The 19,132-nt window shown below is 43.9% G+C and overlaps 1 long non-coding RNA gene across 1 annotated transcript; it reads right to left on the bottom strand.

The window, feature by feature from the left end:
- Positions 1 to 609: 609 nt before the first annotated feature.
- LOC309330935 lies at positions 610 to 16,180 on the bottom strand. Its single transcript, XR_014151647.1, has 2 exons — positions 16,093 to 16,180; positions 610 to 2,554 (listed from the first exon to the last, which is right to left on the bottom strand). It is a non-coding gene; the product is annotated as an uncharacterized lncRNA (long non-coding RNA).
- Positions 16,181 to 19,132: the final 2,952 nt, after the last annotated feature.

The raw sequence follows: 19,132 nt of genomic DNA on the forward strand, positions 1-19,132 counted from the left end.
TCTGTTGTATTAAAGGACACTTGCTGGTGATAGCACTAATTTTATCTGCAGTATAATTTAGAAAGCATTAACCTAGACTCTTGGCAGCCCTATCATTTTATATATTTACTGAGATTGACAGAACAACTCCCAAGTAATGATACATAGGATGGTTCCAGGCCCCTATCCACCTCAAGTTAGTGATAACCAAATCCCATTAAAAGTATTGGGACACTGGTTAGTCACACCTAAACTAGTTTTGATTGGTTCCAATGGGGCATGCTGCACGATCCTAAGCATGTTTACTTGTCTCATTGAGACTTAAGCTGCAATCCTATGCACACTTACCTGGGAGTAAGTCCCATTGAACTCTGAGGTTTACTTCTGAGTAAATGACTTTAGGATTGTAGCCACAGGCACTTTAACTGAATTCGGGGCCCAGTATAAAAGGGTGCTTATAGGACCCAGAATCCAAACATTTTATTAATGAATAATTTAGGAATTTGTTTAGTAAACAAAAGTTTGTCTTCAAAGGGCATTTTCTATTAACTCTTATGGTCCATAATACTACTTCTTTGTAAACCACGAGTAGGGGACATAGTTGGGAAAACTGCAAAATTTCAGTTTTGTTAGGATTCTACACTTCACTGTTTGTACTCGGGTGGAAACTTTTCTTGGTCGTTTTACAAATCATATCTTAGCCAAATGCCTGCACCTCATTCAGTTGAAATATAGCCCTAGGCTCTGCCTGTACAATCATTACAGAATTAACTTGGTGAGTTTTGACTGTTAGAAAAGCTCTACTGAAATAACACCACCGTTTTATTAAGAGCTTTGCCAGCTTTTCATTTACTCCTTGCAGTTATGCTTTGGAGATTTAACTTTAATAGCATGAACATTACCTTGGATTTACAACTCTACAAAAGAAGCCATGGGCACAATTTACTAATATCTGGTGCTTTGAGGCATTACTTCTGTCTGCTTTTAAAACAGATTGACTTGAAAGCACTAATTGCAGACATCAAATGTTTTAAGGAGTGAAATTCCACCTTGAGCATAAAAGCAGGATTTTCAACAGGAAATATTTTTAAGATAAATGCTTATACCAATGGGTTTTATTACCTGTCTATTTCTGCATGACTGTCCCAGGAATTCCTACTAAAGTGATGGAGAACATGAGGTCATGTTACCAATATAGGTATGCAGTTATACTAAAGTTTGTTCAGGGATCTTTGGTATAAGAAATGCATATTTTGGGTTTGATGTGAGTTGAGTGCAGAATGTGCATATTCACCGGTCACTATATGAAATCCTTTGGATAGCTTCATATTCAGCTTGGAGACTATGCATATTGATCAGGCAATATATACACTATTCATTCTGTCAGTTTGTGCACATTCTACGTTCGGCTCCTGTAAGCTGCAACATATGCAAGCTGCCAAACATTCCAGTCTTCAGCTAGTAAGACCCTGCAATTCACAGGTATAATCCAAGCAAATTATGTTTCCTGGCTGTGACTGATTGAATTTTTGCTTTTTGAGGCCTATTCCCCCCCCCCAAGCCATACGTGTGTGCCATACATGGGAAGCCTCGTAATGTGTGTTTTAATTGGTAACTGCATTATCACATAGGCAAGATATGAGAGCTGCAGGAGGACTTTGGTAATTGAAGGCAACCAATTTTGTTTCTGCTTTAAAATACTTAAATATGAAGTCGCCTTATAGAGAGTCAGATCATTGGCACATCTACCAAAGTACTTGCAGTGGCTCTCAAATATCATTAATGGGGAGGTTTTTCCCAGCCCTGCTCTGCGATATTCTTTTAAGCCGGAGGTGCCAGGGATTGAACCTTGGACTTTGGGGCCATGCAGACCTTATTGCTTCTGCTACTGAGCATAATGTGCTATATACAATGGGCTACACAATGGTATATTTATAATTTGTCAGAAATACATCAGCCAAGAAGCTGTCATGGGGATTGTAAATTCTTAAAGGGTACGTTGGTTTCTGTAAGTTCAGTATCTATCCCAAATGCTTGCTTAATAAACCAATTTTTAAAATAGCTCAGATAGGGGTATACATACATATGATTTCACTTTTAGTCCTTTGCATAGTACTTCTATATTTATAAAGCAATGTTTTGAAGCAATCCCAAATTTAAGGGAAAGTATTTTTGTAAGTGTTGCAGTTTAAGTCCAAGAAATCCTTTTCACATAAGTCTAAAATGCATTTATGCTTTGGCTTGAATGATTTGTCTGAAATACAAGACGCTAATGAAAAGTGCACCTTGGTGAAGTTCATCCTAGCCATCAGTGTTGTAGCATGTGCTGTGATCAGAACTGAAGTGATATATTGGAAGAAATTCAACCATAGGACTAACCTTGTGACCCCAGAAGAAACTTGTAAAGGCTGCAGCAGGTTTACTTACTATTGTTGCCTTTTCTTGTGGTGTTTCAGCGTAGAGCACTCCCAAGGAAATATTTCTGCTTTTGTATTTGCTTTGTACTGTTGGTGCCTTAGTCATGTACCCCAAACATCCCGCACAGCTAATTTTAGTTAATGGTAAGATTTAAAACCTAAAACGAAAGCAAAATTTTATAAAGGTTTTCTGTATGTTGTTACATTATAACAACTAAACGTTTATATTGTGTGACAGATTTGTGATTTATTATAATATGTATAGAATGACTGTGAGTAGAAAAGGTTTATATTTCATCTGTTGATGTAAACGTATATACTTTTTTTTTTAATTAAATGTCTTTTTAGTATATGCCATCTGATTCTTGTACAAACAAATGTGAATAAATCATTAAATTGTGATCCTGGATTACCAAAGTAAGAAAGTATTGTGCATATGTAGAATGAATGTGGCAGCTGCCTTTCTTTCACAACAACAACAACGCCAAAAAAACCCAAGAACAAAATGTTAATTGAGGACACATGAAGATATTGTATTAAGATTTTCAGCACCCAATTTAAAGCTGATTCTCTTAATTAACTTAAATCCATTTTTGCCTAAGTAATAAACTAGCACTTCCAGGATTTAAAAATAGAAAAAGTAGTATAGTCCACTACTTATTATGCTCGGGTTAAGCTATTTACCAAATAACCCTGTGCTGAGGGACGGGGTGGGGGTGGAATATGCTGCCATTTTGCTTGCAGAACAGCCACAATATCCTGTGTGCTCTTCCCCTTCCTGTGCTAACAACTGCTGGAACAGCACAAAACACCAGGCACCCTCCCAGTCTCCATGGAAGCACTGTCAAAGCCAACAAAGTAGGAATTACCCACGGAGTGAGCTGAGAAATGCCTGCCAATGCACACCACTGTGTCACAACCTGGTGACACAGCCAGCAAGTGGCCAAGTCTCCAGGCAGGGGTTTGAGTCCCTTTTGCTGCTCATGAGTACCATTTTGGAGCATAATATGCAAAAGGAAAAGACAGCTCACACAATGCCCACATCACTTCCTGGGCAGGGGACCTGCAGCCAACCTAGGTGCACCCTCTTGGGGCAATATTCAAGAGCTGAGGGGGCGGGGAGACATTCCACCCCCCACTCCATAGCATGGCAGCAATTGCTAATTGCATGGCATGAGGAATCTTGTGTCATGGAATTGATCCAGGGTAGATTCCAATGTATAGTTAGCAGAGTAACAACTTGCAGCATGTTGCAGGATTCCCCAAAAATGGACCAGAGACAATTGCATTTCATCCAGCAGAGCTTTAATTGCTACTGAAGGCAAATGAGCATAATGGTAACAAATTCAATACAGTGGTACCTCGGGTTACATATGCTTCAGGTTACAGACTCCACTAACCCAGAAATAGTACCTCGGGTTAAGAACTTTGCTTCAGGATGAGAACAGAAATCGTGCTCTGATGGCACGGCAGCAGCGGGAGGCCCCATTAGCTAAAGTGGTGCTTCAGGTTAAGAACAGTTTCAGGTTAAAAACGGACCTCTGGAACGAATTAAGTACTTAACCCAAGGTACCACTGTACATTCAGGATTGGCACTGTCCATAAGAAATTCAGTTGCAGCAGACTTCACTTAAACTTACAGTAACTTCTATTAAGTCTAAACCTTGACGCTAACCATACTATGTACAGAACACCACACCAGAAAGAAAAGAGATGGAGAAAGTGAAACCCGGGCTCCTTCTGGCCTATAATTATAGTCAGCATGAGCTTGACAGAAGAGATAACAGAACCAGTTTAAGCCAACTGTACTCAGCTTCTCTGAAGGAATAACCCAAGCATCAAGAAGTTTCTGCTTGTTTCTTTCACACACAGAAGCTTCCAGTAGCCTCTTGAATTAATGAGAATAGGAAAGATCTCTATGCATCAGATCAATACTTTCTGTACTAAGAAATGCAAACTGACAATCTGGTCTTCCGACGTCATATTACACCTCCCACCTTCCTGACCATTGGCTGGGGCCAAAGGGAGTTGGGAGTCCAACCCACCTGGAGCACCATTGGTTCCCCACTCCTGGCTTACACTTTGCATGTACAGGTGAGGGGTTTGAATCCAGGGTACCATCCCACACTAGGAAGGGGGGGAGGGACCTGAGGGGCAGGTGCTCCTGAGCCAATCAGGAAGAGTGCTGCATGGGCCAACTGCCTTTCCCATGCATAGGACAGCCAATCCCTTCCCCTGACAACTCACATGACCAATCCACCATCACCCTTGCTATTTTGCCTGACTGGCCTTTCTTGGCAGCATCCCTGTCTTCCAACTAACTGACTGCCTCATGTGCTGTAACAGCAGCAGCGCCCATTCTACTTGTCCATCCTGAGACAAGGATTGCCTACCTCACAATTCAGACTAGAGAACCCTTGCCCTTGACAGTTATAGCCCTAGGGCAGCTGAGGCCAGATCATACTAGAGGGAGGAGAGGAGATGGGGATTACTGTCGGCCACACCCTAGCAACAAAGAAATTGTGTGGCAAAATTAAAGCCTTTACCAAACATATGAAGGGCATCCTAAAAGGAAAAAGAAAAAGTGTGGAGTTCCTGCACAGTTACTCCTGTGCATAGGGCAGCAACAGACATCACGACAACAGGTGTAAAGTCCCTTCGGGCTCCAGTTCCCTTGGTATAGGAGCATGTTTGCCTCACTGTTACAGAGCTTGCAAGGGTCTGTAGAAAACACAGCATCTAAAAACTCAGTAACAGTTTAATAAAATAGCAACCAGGGGCCTTCCTTAAAAGGGTGGTCTTTACAGTAGAAGACCATCAGGTATGGGAGAATCTCTGGGCCAGGGATTCCAAAGTCCATGTGCACTGAAAAGAGGCTTTTTTCAGATTCTGCAAGAGAGAGGAATTATACCTTTAAAAAAATTTGACCCACCTCCCTGAGAAAAAGAAGTGAGAGGCTATCCATATTCCTACCATATTCTCCTCCTACAAGCCTATCTATAGGAAGGAGTTAAGTCTATAGATGAGGTGTGATGAATCTTCGTCCCTTAAGCTGTTGCTGAACTGCAACTCCCATCCTCAGTGACCATTGGCTATGCTGGCTGGGACGGGCTGGAGTTGTAGTTCAGCAATATGTGGAGGGTCAAAGGTTCAACAAACCTCCAAATTATTCTACCACTGGCAGCTTCCATCTCAGGAGAACCACAACTGACTGACTGCAGGCTAGCCCAACATATCTTGAAGTGGGTCCTAGAAACTTGCGTCCAAAGCATATAGCCTAGTTTTTCAGGTTCTCCTGTCCCAAGAGAAACCTACTGCATCACTGGTGGCAAAAGATCCATGTGAAAAAGTCCACAATCACATGAACTTGGCAATTTGCTAATGAAATTGCAAAGCCCACTGAAAAGTATAGAACGGGGAAGGGGAACCTTTGACCCTCCAGATGTTGCCGAACTACAACTCCCATCATCTGTGGCCATGCTTGCTGGGGCTGATGGGAGTAGAAGATCAGCGACAAATGGAGGACCAAAGGTTCCTCCTCTCTGGTGTAGACCTGATTCCTGTTCCTCCTTATGGCACAAGTTTTCAAAGGGAAAAAAGAGATTAATAGATATGAAAACATTCAAGATGGAAATATTAGCTCCTCCATGGCTGCAGCTGTATCCCCAGGAGACTCTAATGCCTATAGACTTAAAAGGATGCCTGCCTACATTGCTACCAGAAGCTATAGCAGAAAAATGAAGCAGCAGTGTGGAAATAATAATCACTGTGCAGATCTATTTTTAAGCTGCTTACACTGCTTGTTTAGCGGGTTGTCACCGGCATGTGAACCCTGCAGATTACAATCGCTCTCCCAGCTGCGAGAGAGGGCACTCAGCTTGCAATTGTTTGCTTTTAGAAAGTTGATGCTGCCACCCTCTTAAATTGGCTTTTAAGACAGGCAGCCAGCCAGCAATGTACACTGCTTTAATATAATTCTGTGAAATGCATGAAGGTTCCCAGTTGCAAAGAATCGGGACTCGTGTGGGTCTCCTGACTAGCTCAAACTAGGCTTCTTGAAGTTAAAAAACTGCTCTGGTTCCTTCTCTCACACTTCAAGTGGTATGCTGGAGCTGTGCAGGAAGACTTAGAGCAGGGCTAGGCAACCTGCGGCCCTCTCCTGATGTTTCTGAACTCCAGCTCCCATCATCCCTGACCAATGACCCTGCTGGCTGGGGCTGATGGAAGCTGGAGTCCAACAACATCTGGAGGGTCATAAGTTCTCTACCACCTGACTGTGACCCTGGAAGAAGAAGAACGGAGGTGGTAACAACCCAGCTGAATTCTGTGAGGCCTTTGTGTGTGCGTTGCTGGTGGTGGATCTCTGCAGACTGTGGAGCCAGGTGCCATGGAGAACAAAGCAGGGGTGTGTTCCTCCAGATGCTCCTGAAGTATCACTTGCACCACCCTTTGCTCATGCTGGCTGGAGCTGATGGAAGTTGGGAGTCCAACAGCACCTGGAAGGAAGCCATCCCTGGACTAGAGGCTGAGGCACATGTAATGCCCTGGGTATTATCATGCAAGCGGTAGAGTCACCATTTATCCATCACCAAAGAAGATGCTGCTTTGCTTGTATATACTCAATTTATATAAGAGACAGTTTTAGGGGGAGAAATATCCATAATTTAACTTGAATTGCAACAGGTTGTATCCAACATTAGTCCTGTTCAGAGTACATCCATATGATGCATTGATTACAGTAGGTCAGCACTGAGTTGGCTGCAATAAAAGGACATTTCACTGTAATGTCCTGGGTGCCTGCTCAGTATGCTTTCTAGATTCTGATTGTTGATGGACATCTTCAATGATTCTGCTTCCCTCCTTTCTTAAGGTTCTGGGCTGGACAGTTCTCCAAAGAGAGGGCTGTCCTCTGTAACAGAAGGCATAAGGCCAGCCTGGCTAGCAGTCTACTCGCTTGAGTAGCGTCATGTGTGGAGTGAGCAAGACAGTTAAGCACAGCAGCGGTAGCTATTGCAGTTTTTCTGCTATTAATTCATGGCCCATCACAAAAGGCTTGTGGCTTCACAAATATTGTACAGTGGTACCTCAGGTTACATACGCTTCAAGTTACAGACTCCGCTAACCCAGAAGTAGTGCTTCAGGTTAAGAACTTTGCTTCAGGATGAGAACAGAAATTTTGCTCCGGCGGCACGGCAGCAGCAGGAGGCCCCATTAGCTAAAGTGGTGCTTCAGGTTAAGAACAGTTTCAGGTTAAGTACGGACCTCCGGAACGAATTAAGTACTTAACCCGAGGTACCACTGTACTCATCATTAGGGACGAGTCAGGGCCAAAAGAAATGAGACCCAGAAGACATCCATTATCAGGTCTCCTAAAGGGGGTCACCCCCCCCTGCTCACACAGTCGTTAGCAGAGATGAGGCACATGGGAAGCTACCTTATATCAAGTCAGAGCAATTGGTCCATCCTGCTCAGTACTGCATACACCGAGTGGCAACAACCTTCCCACTGTTTTTGGCAGAGGACATTCCCACGTTTACCTGGAGATGCCTAGGATTGAACCTGAGACATTCTGCATACAAAGCAGATGCTCTACAGCTGAGCCACACCCTTTCCTAAACTTGTGGTCCTCTGTGGTTAAACAGTAACTCCCATCTTTGCCGACCATGGACTATATTGGCTGGAGCAGATGGGAAGCGGAGTCCAACAACAACTGGAGAGTTTACAGGATCCCTAGCCCTGGTTTAAAGCAACTGCAAAAGGATGGTTTTTATTGCAGCAGTGGTGCTGGAAAATGCGTCAGACTGCTCACTTGTTAAGATCTTCTCTTGGGACCCTACACAAGCTGCCTCTATGTTGCAATAAGAAAGGATACAAATAGATTGTCCTTTCCCCATGCCATTATCCTGATCTAAATCACAATGCACCCACCCCTGAAGCTTCCTCTAGAGTAGACCATGGGTAGGCAAACTAAGGCCCGGGGGCCAGATCCAGCCCAATTGCCTTCTAAATCCGGCCCACGGACGATCCGGGAATCAGCGTGTTTTTACATGAGTAGAATGTGTCCTTTTATTTAAAATGCATCTCTGGGTTATTTGTGGGGCATAGGAATAGGAATTCAAAATATATTCCAGCCCCCCCACAAGGTCTGAGGGACAGTGGACCGGCCCCTTGCTGAAAACGTTTGCTGACCCCTGCTCTAGACTCAGTTTGTAAAAGCACACATACTTTTATCGTGTCTGTATTCCCTGCCCCCCCAATGGGAGTACTGGCAGGAGAGAGGGTGGGCAGGGGGTTGGGGGGGGATTTAGATCAGGAAAACAGCACAAGTGGAGGAAAGCTTCAACATCCCCTCCTCCAGTAGCACTGCTCTAATCAGAATTGGAGCCGCTCTCCACAAGTGCTTTAAAAACCGTGAAACATGTTGCAGCATTTAAGGGCTTGCGCAAACTAAAAATTAGAAAATGTGTTGGGAGTGCCCTTTGCAAAAAAAAAAAAAGGAGAGGGAGGAAGGAGGTCTAGAAAGTAAGGAAAATAGTAGCTGAGTGAGGTCACTGGCTTGATGGCTATTTGCATACTTTTGCTCACAGATGCTAAATTTAAGAGCCCCCATTATACAGAATTGTCTCCTCCGTAAACAGGTTCTGCTTGCAGCAGCAGCTGCAAGGATAGGTGCAGCCGTGACATCCAAATAAGGAAAAATGTGTTCTCTGTACATCAGAAATGGGTTCTAGTTGTTCCGAAGGCTGCTTCAATAAATGCAGAGCTATAATTACAGCATATAATTAGATGAACCAGAATCCTTTGCACTAGCACCAGAGGAAGAGGTTTAGGTTGGAGAAGTACGATGTGGGAGACTCCCTTCATATGCCTGTTACTTTTGGCTGCTAGAAGTCAATGATGGTCTGTGACTCATCTAAGTAGTGCATGATGTATGTCATTGTCCCCCCCCCCCTCCAAGAAAAAATCTCCAGACCCGGCCCTATTGTTAGGAAGAGAGAGGCAGTCACCTCGGGAGGCAGAAATGGGAAGTGGTGGGTATGTGTTGGAGGGCAGAACTGTGTGCGCCACGTAGCCCACCCTGTACTTCCTAGGCTAGGATGCTGCCTTCTGGGAATGTGGTCCTGTCCACAGTCTACTTAACAAACAAAAAACCAAAAACCTGACATATTTATTTTCACATCATGCTGTGTACAAGCAAGTCACTGCTATTCAGCGCAAGCGGATAATGCAATGAGCAGATACTGTATAGAGAAATGATGCAACAATGATAATTCAGCATCTATAAGTGGGAAAATAACAAAAGTAATACACATTTAAAGGGACGCGGGTGGCACTGTGGGTTAAAACACAGAGCCTAGGGCTTGCTGATCAGAAGGTCAGCAGTTTGAGTCCCCGCGACAGGGTGAGCTCCCGTTGCTCAGTCCCAGCTGCTGCCAACCTAGCAGTTCGAAAGTACAAAGTGCAAGTAGATAAACAGGTACCGCTCTGGCGGGAAGGTAAATGGCGTTTCCGTGCGCTGCCAGAAGCGGCTTAGTCATGCTGGCCACATGACCCGGAAGCTGTACGCCGTCTCCCTCGGCCAATAAAGCAAGATGAGCACCGCAACCCCAGAGTCGTCCACGCCTGGACTTAACAGTCAGGGGTCCCTTTACCTTTACCTTTAATACACATTCATCCCTCACTTCCCTAGGGTTCACCTGGATAGACTGGTGGGGGTACTGTCACCAGACTTGGGAATCGGAACAATATCCAGTTTGCATCTTTTACTCCCATCACAGAACTAAAATTCCCAGAGTTCCCTGAGAAGAGGGAATGACTGCTAAACCACTGTGGAAATCATACCTCTGTGACAGGGGTGCTAACTCCTGAGGATCCAACTCTTTGCCCCCCCCCCTCCCCCAATATTTCTGGGAGGACACTGCCTCCCCAATGTTTTTTTAAAAACTGGGTTGAGCACAGAGCCAAGCACGGTGTGGCTTCAGTGTGTGGCTCCTTCTCCTCCTGCCATGGAGCGTTAGGAGGGGAAGCAGCCCCTGGCTGGTGGCGGCAACAGCAGCAGGAGGCGGAGCCACTGAAGCCACGCTGCAACTGCGTTCAGCCCCCGGCTCGTCTGACATCCTGCCATGACATCAGGGCATCGCACACGCAACATGGGCACCCCCAATCTCCCTCACAAGTTGGCGACTCTGCTTAGTACCCTTGAAAAACTACAGTTCCCAGGATGCTTTGGGGGAAGCCACAACAGTTTAAAGTGGTATGAGACTGTTTTACATGCATAGTGCTGATGAGGCCCTACTTCCGTCCCCATCCTCCTTGCTGCCGAATCCAACACTGAGACTAAGGAGAAGGAAGCTGCCAGCCAGTGCCAGCCTGTGAGCTGTTTGTAAGTAAGGAGGCAGGCAAGCAGGGGCTGGCGAAACAATGCCCCGCCAGCCTTGAAAGTGGGCATCTCCTTCTGGAAGCACTGGCTTGGCTGGCCTGCTTTTTAAAAGAACTATTCTAGGGTGGATGTCAGAGCGAGGTTACTTGCGAAGGCTGCCTTGCCAACAACAAACAACGTGGCTTGTGACATCTGCGGGGCAACAAAGAACATAATGTTTCCTTGCGAGGGACAGAATGTTGGTGGTTCTGTTGGTCGTTGGTGCGTCTGCAAGGCCATTAGCTACAGGATAGCAAAGTGCAGCAACCCTTTGGCTCAGCTCTGGATGCAGTAATTATATGTTTAAATGGTTTGAAACGCCACCACCTTTTTTTCACCACCGGCTGGTGAGATGGAGGGAGAGGCGGAAGGGGGGGGGTGCATTTAATTTATGGCCAGAGAGAACAATATAGAAAATCTGTTGCTGTGGTGGCATGCTATCTTCCCAGTCCGTTGCCTGCAAACAGGAGATAGGCAGTTTTTCACACTACTAAGAAATTGTCAAATGGAGGGGTGGCAGAAAGGGGGGGGGGCATCTTTTTTTTTATTTACAGACTTGCTTACTTAGAAGCAAGTCATTCTGTGTTCAGTGAGGACAGCGGGAGAAATGCGACTCAGTTTGCATTTGTAGGTGAACCCACCTTGCTAATCCACACTTTCCAAGCCAATTACCAAACCAAAACACAGCCATCTTTGGAGATCCACACTTCCCCAAGTTTTGCAGTGCAGTTCTTCAGCCAAGCATGGGGTAATGTATCCACTGAAATGCATATATTAGTGAAAGTAACATGCATTATTTTGGAAGAATTGCTCTGAAAAAATGTGCATACAGTATTAGGCAAAACTGCATGCAAACATGTATATTAGGAGAAATTTGTATTAAAATGTGGGTGGGTTTTTTTATAAGGACTTAAAAAAAATTGCAGACTGATATGGAAACAGGAGACGTGAACTTAAGGCTGAAAAATGAGAAGCTGAAATTGACAGATTCACCCATCCCTAATGGTCAGTGGGAACATACTCCCTGGTAAGTGTGGACCTTTGGCTGAATGTGAATTGTGAAACCCACTCGCTTCTGTTAATTCGCCCTTGTTCAACTAATGCTCTCCCATGCTTTCTCCTTCCTAAACCAGATGATTCCCTCTGCAATCAATGCAGCTCCCCTAAAGCACAAGTAATCTCTGGATTTAGGGCCACTTTGATCTGTGGAACTGGTACTGCTAAAGGTGCCACATGATACTCGTTCTGCATTGGTAAGAAATTGATCTTTTTGTGCACCTGCACTTGGGAACTCCCTGTCCATTGACATCAGGCAGGTGCCTTCTCTTTCCAGCTCCAGCTAAAAACTTTTTTGTCTAGCCAAGCTTATCCAGACACACAGAATATTGAGAGGCATTTTAATCTGGCTTTTAGCTTACCATTTATTTTAATTATTTTTAAATGTTTTATATACAGTAGTTGCTTTAAAATGTTTTTACTGATAATTCTATTGTTTTATTCTCTTTTTGCAAACTGCTCTGAGGCTGTTGCTTTGTTAACAATTAAACGATGTATAATTCTTGTGGAACAAAAAAAATTAAATTAAATTATCAGAGTTTAATACCACATTCCAGCCAGGTCCAAAAATGCTCAAAGAGGGTATAAAGTAAGGACAGGGAGGGGTGTGATCAGGGGAGAAGGTGGGTAGCTGAGGTGAAGCTGTGGCCTAAGGAGATTATTGAGGGTCAGATATGTAGGCTTGGAGGGCCATATCTAGGCCCCAGGCCTGATGTTCCCCAACCCGGCAGTAAAGTATAGTCAACCAGTGCTAGGCAAAGTAAAGGTAAAAAAAGGTCAAGGACCCCTGGACGGTTAAGTCCAGTCATAGGCGACGATGCGGTTGCGGCGCTCATCTTACTTTCAGGCCAAGGGAGCCGGAGTTTGTCCACAGGCAGCTTTCCAGGTCATGTGGCCAGCAGGACTAAACCGCTTCTGGCGCAACGGAACACCGTGACAGAAACCAGAGCGCACGGAAACGTTGTTTGCCTTCCCGCCGTAGCGGTGCCTAGTTATCTACTTGCACTGGTGTGCTTTCAAACTGCTAGGTTGGCAGGATCTGGGGCAGAGCAACAGGAGCTCACTCAGTCTTGGGGATTCGAACCGCTGACCTTCTGATTGGCAAGCCCAAGAGGCTCAGTGGTTTAGACCACAGCGCCATACTTGGCAAAGTATGGGTTGTAATACGGCTGCCTGCTGATGAACCTATCAGAGTCGAAGAGCAGCATTCTGCACTAGCTGCAGTCTCCAGGGAAGCCCAATGTAGAGGGCATTGCAGCAATCTAAGCAAAAGTTTACAACAGCATGCAGCAGAATGGCAAGGCTATCCTGGTCCAAGAATGACCACAGCTGGTCTCACCAGCTGGAGTTGGCACCAGGCCCTCTTTCCCACCTGGTTCTCAAATGGTAGTGCTGGATCCAGGAGTACCCAACCCCCAACTATGAAGCTGATGCTCTTAGGAGGAATGTGACTCCACCAAGGACAGGTCATACATCCAGTTTCGTGTCATGAAAACCGCCCATCAGTATATCCTCTGTATCGACAGGATTCAGCTTCAGTTTATCAGCCCTCAACCAACCCATTATTGCCTCCAGAGCTGTTGTTAGCCGCTCCTTCTATGATAAATGCTTGCCGATTAAAAAACCCTGGTTGTAGACGATTTATTTTTGCCTATACAGTGGTACCTCGGTTTTTGAACGTAATCAGTTCCGGAAGACCGTTGAACTCAGTGGAAGCCGCGCAGCGTGTTCAACTTCCGTGGTTTGTTCAAAAACCAAAGCATTTACTTCTGGGTTTTCGGCGTTCAAAAACTGAAACGTTTGACTTCTGAGACGTTCGAAAACCAGGGTAGCACTGTATAATGATTTATCATTTTTAGCAGACATACAAAAAAAAAAAAAAAAAAAAAAAGACACAGGAAATTCCACCACAAGATGGAGCCACCGTAATACTATATCTATGCATGATGGCCTATTGCTATAACCATGTTGTCTGGATCCCACCAGCAAGACATGTCGTAGTACAGTGGTACCTCGGGTTACAAACACCTCGGGTTACAAACACTTCGGGTTACAGACTCCGCTAACCCGGAAGTAGTACCTCGGGTTAAGAACTTTGCCCCAGGATGAGAACAGAAATCGCTTGTCGGTGGCACAGTGGCAACAGGAGGCCCCATTAGCTAAAGTGGTACCTCAGGTTAAGAACAGTTTCAGGTTAAGAACGGACCTCCGGAATGAATTAAGTTCGTAACCAGAGGTACCACTGTATAGAGAAAGCAACAAAGAGTATTGAGGCACACTAGAGAATAACACATCTATTATGGTATAATATGCTCTCAGCCCCAGCCAGTGTGGCCTAAGCTCAGAGAGTTGTATAGGAATGCAGGGGAGATAGGATGTTGCCTTATACTGAGTTTATACCACTGGTCTGTCTAGCTCAGCAGTATCTACACTGACTGGCAGCAGCTCTCCTGGATTTCGGACAGAGACGCTCTCCAAGCCCTACCTGGAGATGCTGGGGATTAAACCAGGGACCTTCTGCATGCAAAACCGATGCTCTACCACTGAACTATGGCCCTTAAGAAACCACGTTGGCCCTACATGGTCAGGGTTGATAGACTATCTTCTACCTTCTTCTTCCCAGAATGCCCTGCTAAAAACTCTCTTTTCCTGTCAACTCACACCCATTTACCCTGACAACTTTCCAAACTCTGTTCACAGGGCAAGGGGGAAGGACAGTTCTCTTGCATTGCGATGGCTCTCAATGGCCCTGTACAGTATTGTTTCTTAATGTCCATAGCTTGGTCAGGTCATTTTGCATAGGCAAGCCCATGAATTCCTCTATAGCTGGGATTTCTAGCTTCACATCCCAAATAATCAAAATCCTACCGTTTATTAATTTCTAGGGTTTAAGGGAGCCCCCCCCCAAAAAAAACCTACTACAACAATATCTACTGTATTTAATGATCCTTAAAGATCACAGCCTTCTCTGAAAGTACTGGGCTCTTTTTATCTCACTGCTCAGACTCTGATTCACTCTTTGAATATGTAAACAGGGGAAGAGGAATCTGTGGCTCTCCTGATACTTCTGGTCTTCAGCTCCCAGCAGCCCTGGTAAATGGTTTCGCTTGATGGGGCTGATGGGAGCTGGAGTGCATTCGGAGAGACTCTGATTTCCCGGCCTTGATATAAGCCTAACCAATCAAAGGTGAGCTCAGGAGTTGTTATTCCTGGATTAGAGCCCATGTAAACCAGTTGCTGATAACTGCAGGAGGGGAACTTGCTCTTCTTAGGTCATTATGGCGTGTCAAGTATTTTACCTAAGTCCTGTTTGGAGGAAAGGCTGTGTGCATGGGAGTATTCAGAGGGTGGGAGAGAGCAGCTGTCTCCCCAATCAAGTAAATAAACAAAAATACTTAACTAAAAATAGAAATTGCAGAAAGATTTTGACAGATTTTTCTGAGCACTTGGGGACAAAAGAAAGTCATTTAAAACAACTGTTGTTGAGACATTTCATTCTGAATCTGATAGACAGAGCCAGACAGAGGATAATGACAGGTGGGCACCCTGTCTCCCTAACATAAATCCTGGCTATTGCCCATGGCTGTGCCCTTTAATCTGAATGGCAATTGAACCTGCTCTGCTTTATTTATAAAACTGCCTTTCGCCAAAAATGGTTGCAGGGTTTAACAACAAAAAATTAAAAGGTAATGTAAATCATAATACAAAATAAGCAAAAACATTTTTTTTATTCTAGTAAAGTACATAAGTAACAACAAAAATGACTTAATCCTTCAGACTCAAAGCTTGACAACAAAATGTAGGTTTTTACCTGACACCTAAGAGAATAAAAAGTTAGGTCAAAGTCATTCTACAGATGCAGGCTCTTCCGCAGGCCCGCACAGAACTCTCATTTAACACAGAGACCACCCAGAGACCGTCTTTCGTTGATCTTAACACACCATGTTGATATTGGAAGTGTTAACAGGACCCCAGGCTATTCAGGGCTTTAAATGCCAACATAATTGAGCGTGGAACGTAGGGTTATTGATCATTATGAAGTGGTCCAGCATTAAATGAGAGTGTAGTGAATTAGCAAAGAAGAGCCTTTGAAAAGGTCTCAAGACCCCTTCCCATGCTGAGTGGCGCATCCTTCTTTCAGGGGACTCACTGTGCATGTGGTAAAGAGTGACATCATAAGTGCTCACAAGTAGGGCTTTTAAGTCATGTGCATCAACCTACCTCCCCATAGTATGGGCATCCTGAACCTGCCGTCAAGTCTTCCTGTAATGTTTTGGCCGTGCATTGCTTGGCATAAGACACTGTGGAGATTCCTAAAAGTAAAGGTGAGGAAAGCTCTTTTAATTATGCCGAATGTATACGAAGCTAAAGATGCATACTTTATAAGGCAACAGAAAAGTAGCTAACTTTCTGCTATAGAGCTCGTCGCCAACACTGGTGCAATGGTACCTTTGAGGCCTTTTTTTATTAAAAAAAAGCTTTTGTACTGCTGAATTGGTTATAATTGTTTCATCATGGATGTTTTAGTTGTATTTTTTTTATTTGTTATTATTTGATTGCTATATGCACACTTTCTGTGCTATACAACATCTCTAAAAAAATAAATAAATAACATTAAAAGGTTACAAAGTCATAATCTTGCAGATTAAAATCTGTTACCTGTTCCAGATGTTTATTTTCCTTACGTTATTGAGTTTCACTTCACATAAGGGGGCTTCTTAATGCATCAACGTGGCCATGAAGAGGAAATGCATCACCAAAAGGTGCTGGTTCGTATAACATTTGTATATGCTAATTTATATGCATAGGTTTACATTTTAAAATAATTCCTTTTGTTTAAATATAAACTTCTCCAGCTTCAACTATGTAATAGCAAGGAGACAACAAATCAGGAGTTGGGGGCTTTGTTTATGTAGCTAGTTTCACAAAATATTTTCTCTCAAAGAATCCTGGGAATTGTAGTTTGCCTCTCAAAGAGCTATAATTCCCAGCACCGTTAACTACAGTTCCCAGAATCCTTTGGAGGCAGTCATGAACTTTAAATGTTTGGCGTGTGCGCAGCCTGTGTAATCTTATGCTTGACTATGTAAGAAGGAAGTCCTTACTGTGTCCTGTGTAGACTTATCCATGGGAAAGCATGCATAGGATCGTAGCCTTACAGTGCAATAACAACACCCTAGTGGTCTCTGGCCCTAAGGAAGTTAGATTGGCTTCAACCAGAGCCAGGGCCTTTTCAACTCTGGCTCCAGCCTGGTGGAACGCTCTGCCTCATGAGACCAAGGCCCTGCAGGATCTGATTTCTTTCCGCAGGGCCTGTAAGACAGAGTTGTTCCGCCTGGCCTTTGGCTTGGAGCCAATTTGATTCCCTCCCTCCCTCCCTCTCTCTCTTTTTTTTCCTTTCTTTTCCTTCTCCTCCTGCGATGAGGCTACATTTTAATATTTTAATGTTCCATTATTTTAATGTTGTATTTTATTTTTGTTTTTAAGTTGTAATTATTCATTTTAAAAACAAGATGAATTATTGCTTGTAAGCCGCTCTGAGCCCGGCCTTGGCTGGGGAGGGCGGGGTATAAATAAAAAATTATTATTATTATTATTATTATTATTATTATTATTATTATTATTATTATTATTATTCCAGCCTATTCAAAAGTAAGTCCCTTTGGCTGCTGCCTAAATTAGATAAACAAAGAGCAAAATACATTATTTCTGGTGAATGAGTCACCATAGCTGCTAGTGGGCCGTGAAAATTTGTGCCCCAGGTTTTTTTTAGATATCTACCCATCTACTACCTGAAACCAGAGGGGCACATTGGTTGCCAGATGTGACTTTTTTCAGCTCTCCACCCCCACTATAAAGATTTTACCTGAAGGACATCAAGTTGATGAAGGTTGGCAGACAGGGGTCTTCTTCATCAGATGCACCATTGTTCTTCAATTACCAGTTTATCTGGGAAGAGCAGGGGGGGGGGTGTAAATGAAGAGGCCAGAAGGAAAGGATATAGAAAAGTACAGTCAGTGATAATGATTAAGAACAGCCATTCAGGGAAAGCACACAAAACAACTGTGTCGAAACAGACATCCTGGTAACAGCAAGGCAATTAACAAATGTAGTGTGATAAAAATCCACAAGTGAAAGCACTGAACCTTATGATTAATTTATGTATCAGATTGATATATAAAAACACAACCAAAACACTCAACATCTCTCCTTATATATTATATATTACAGCAAAAAAGGACAAAAATTGACAATTCAATTTGAGCCTGAGAAGTTTACAAAATAATCACAGCGACTCTTCACAAAGGCTTTGGTAGGCGAAAACAATACAAAATACTCCTCTGGAATTTGTCTCCACATATTTCCTTGACAAAGAGAAATTACTGGTTATCTTGTTATGATAAATCTTTAATAAAAGTAAAGGAAATTATCTAAATGTGTTGGGAATCCACAAGCAACTTTGTTTCTGTAACAACCCAAAGTTGAGCGGCACCATAAAGCATTAGCGTTTGTGGACTTCATCAAAGCATGAATTGTTATCCTTAAGATTATCCGCACAAATAGTTGCCAGCATAGGAGCCAACTCCTAGGGGCCAAGGTCTCTTTAGCCCTCCCAATAAAATATTTGATGGGACCGCACCATCAAAGTGCAATAAATAGCTCATCAGCTAATTAACACGTGATGTCATTTAAAAAAACAACTTTACCCATATTATTTATTTATTTAAATTTGTATACCGCCCTCGGTAGATCTCAGACAGTTCACACAACATAAAAATACAAGATAAAAACCACACAAAATACGTATTTATCTAGGTATTCTGCATCATTACTGCATTCCGCACACGCCGCCCTTTGCAACAACTGCAACGTTGTTGTTTTTAAGAAAGTGGGGGAGGCTATGACTCGTGATTGACAAGGTGCTACGGCGGCGGCAACATCCCACGTCTATTATTGTATATTCAGTACTGTATTTATATATTCATTTAACGGCTACAAACTCCCGCCTTTCCCAGAGGCGCATGCGCCTTGCCTCACACTCCGCGCGCGGGCCAAACGTCGCCGTGCTGCCCCTCATCCCCGGCCCACAGCGCTTATTAACGGCAGCGCGCAATTAGCTGCGCGCGCGCCCCGCCTTGAAAGTCCGCGCGCGCGGGACAGAGAGGGCTAAAAGGGGGCGGAGTTGTTGTTTTTTTAAAAAAACCCACACAACCCAAAAGAGCGTGTGCGAAGCAGGGGGGGGGGCGGGTTTAAAAACCAC

Source organism: Podarcis erhardii, assembly GCF_964252035.2.
Source record: "Podarcis erhardii genome assembly, chromosome: 15".
NCBI classification, from domain to species: domain Eukaryota; kingdom Metazoa; phylum Chordata; class Lepidosauria; order Squamata; family Lacertidae; genus Podarcis; species Podarcis erhardii.